Raw genomic sequence first — 3,331 nt, forward strand, 5'->3', positions numbered from 1 at the left:
TATTGAATCAATATTTTATTATTTTATTTAACTTAATCTTATGCTGCTTTTATTGCACCTTGTCCACTCAGTCTGTCATGGTGCCCTCCACTTTCATGGAACAAAAGAACAAAAGGTTGAGAGGACACATGACGCGTAAAAAGTTTTCTATATACTAATAGTCTGTTTATATATTATATAGCACATAAATTAACAGCATGCATTTTCTTATCAGGCCATTTTTAAATTAGAGTTATAACATGGATGTTAGGTTTAGTGACAAATAGCAGTAGCCAGTGCAGGTGTAGAAAAAATTAAATAACTCTGAAACACTGTACCTCTGTAAAAGGGAACTGTTGTGCTGTGCAAGTGTACATGTTCTCCTAAAATAATACTGTGACATTTTTAACTTTCAGTTCATGTCTCAGTTTGTGTAACATTGGTGGAAAATAAGATCAATGTTTTGAATTATGCCTTAAAGACATTAAGTCCCCTATTATGGAACATAGAGAAATAGAAAACAAAAAATATTAATGGGAATCTTTTCACTCTTTTTTGCTTAATGTGGCTGGTTAATTTTCTTAATTCAGTCAGTTATTTAACTAAGCATTTTAATACGTATGAAGCATAGTGTCCCCAGCCACAGGGACACTGGTAATTCAAGTCCTGAGGTTGAAGGTGTTGTTTACTGTCACAAAGCACACAGCTGCCTCACTCACATGTCTTTGTGGAGAGCAAAAGAAGACATGTTTGATAGAAATAGAAAGGGGTAAATAAAACCACTAGAGACTACAATGACACAACCCTAATGGCTTGATATTAGTCGTGTGAAACACATCAACCGAACTTTGATTTTACTTTTGCCAGGAGTCAGAGTTTGAAGCAGGGCACCACTTACCGGGTTGTCAACAACATTTTGTCATTGAAATGTTCCAAGAACAGAAATACAAAACAAGATACAGTCTTCATAAAGGAGAAAAACTGCGATCAGTCAGTGTGTCTGGAATTACATTACAGAAGAATGACGTGTGCAGTTGATATGAAAATGTCAGGTTAATGTGTCCTCAAAACTTTAGGAATAAAATCCCAGCCGAGGAGAATGGTCAGACCAACTCAATTGTCTCCACAAGAACTTCAACATGAACAGTAAGGTATGTGTCTGGAAGTTCATCTCAAAATATGTGGAAGATTGAACCCAAACCACTAGATTTAAACATCTTCAGACCTCCTTTTGGGTGTGAGCTCTGATTTTATTATTGTGTTCTTTGGTTTCAATTAATTTATAGTGATACTTTACATTACCCAGAGGCGACCCTAGACATTTTGGCGCCCTAGGCAAAAATTACAGTGTGGCACCCCACCCCCATCAATGAGCTATTGCACAAAATATATTGATGAAACCAGTGCAGACAGAACTGAATAAAAAATAGAGCGCACACAAGTGGCACAATTCAATTTCAATCCAGCTTCACTTTATGTCACACTAGATATCAAACAATAAAAAAATAGAACAGCAATAACAATAAACAATAAATACTAGAAAATACAAAATACAACACAATTAAAACAGATACAAAACTTACTTACTGCACGAAATACGTATATTATACATAAACCTGGAGGCAGCATTATGTTAATAAATGTCAACTGAGGCAAATGAGTGACTCTGGACATTGTCTATGTTTGGAGCAGGCTTAAGGCCTCAAGTTGACTTACTACCTCAAGTCTGCAGCCCCACTTGTCTTGCCTCCTTTGCAGCAAAGTCATTTACAACATCATCATAAGACAGGTCATAAGGCTGTTGTGAGACTACAAGATTATTCTTATAAATAATCTGAGGTGGAGGTGTCCAAGGTGGCTGATGCAGGACTTAAATATTACAGAAGTGTATCTAAAAAAGATGAATTGATGTAAGTATTAATTAAATAACTGATAATAAGCCACATTAAGCCACACAAACAGCAAGAGTAGACTGAAGGTAAAAATTGGTTGGTTTCTTAGGCAGACAGTGGATGGTGGTTTATACAGTAGGACATAAGAGAACAATTGTAGTCTACTTCTACACCTGAATACTTTCTAACTTCCCCTAAGCTTGGAGTCACTGATGGTAACTTTCTCTTCTTCTTTTCTTCTCTTTCTTCCTTGAGCTCTTTGGTCTGCTGGAATTCCGTGGCTGAAAAGTGCAGTGTTCTGTTCCTCCACTAGATGGTAGCCCATACTCAGCGACATCTTCCTATTCTCTATTCTTCATGCATCTTCTGTCATGTCTTAATGTTTCACAGCTCAGTTGGGACATTTTAGAACTCAGTGCCACGATAAATTAGTAGAGACTAAGATCCATCGCTCAGCATCACAGTGTTGATCTCTGTGGCTGCATGCTGGATTTAAGTTGTTTTTAGATAAACTGTAATAATCCACCAGGTGTAAAATCTCTGCTTTTTCACTCCATCAGCTTTTGTTAAATTTTCTTCAGGCATTAACAGGATTTGTTTGCTGAAAATGTACAGATGCTCTGTCTTCATGCTTTTAGGCAGCACTGGTAATAAGCTCCAGAGTGCACTGAGCGTGCTGAGCTGAGAATGCTGGGAAGCATGCTTGATTTAAATCCATCTGTCTCTGGATGCTGTGTATGGTGTGGTGTGACTGTTACCATGTAAACACACAAAACTGCAAAACGTTATGTCCTCAGCAACAACCATGAATTTTTATACAGATGATACAACTCAAAAAGAAATAACACGAAATAAAGCACACCTTCAGTACCACTGAAACTTACTGTTTGGTTTAGAATTTGCAGCTGATATAAATGTTTAACGCCACATGTCCATTCTCTCTGCACCAGCTGGCTGTTTATCTGCAGTAACTCGTTTAATGGCGAGAGTCATTAAGAAAACATTGTCATTATTCAGTCCTAATTGAACCATTTCTCAGGAGTGTATATTATGCTCGGCCTAGCAGAGACAAGCTTTCACAAAGGACATTTCACAAACTTTTAGCTGAAATTGAGTTAGTTGAAGTGAATTATATCACGACCCTCTGACCATAACAAGACGTACAAACGTAAGTTGAATATTGAAGTTTTGTTTTCATCATGTGTGGGAACATTGAACAATTTAATTATCAGCAAAATAACCAGTACGCGTGGAGTATCTGTCAATGATGATAACAGTGTTTTTAAGTCTTTATGAGCAAAGGCTTAGTTTAATCCAGAGTTTTTGATGAGACTTGCTAATAGATACTTACACTAAAAACTGTCCATTGTGGTGGAACGTGTTCTCCCTGACAAACCACATTACAGCAGCAGGTGTTACTTGATACTTGCAGTTCACTCGCGGCTGGCAATCAGTAGTCA

The sequence above is a fragment of the Mugil cephalus genome, chromosome 10, assembly GCF_022458985.1.
Source record: "Mugil cephalus isolate CIBA_MC_2020 chromosome 10, CIBA_Mcephalus_1.1, whole genome shotgun sequence".
Taxonomy (NCBI): Eukaryota; Metazoa; Chordata; class Actinopteri; order Mugiliformes; family Mugilidae; genus Mugil; species Mugil cephalus.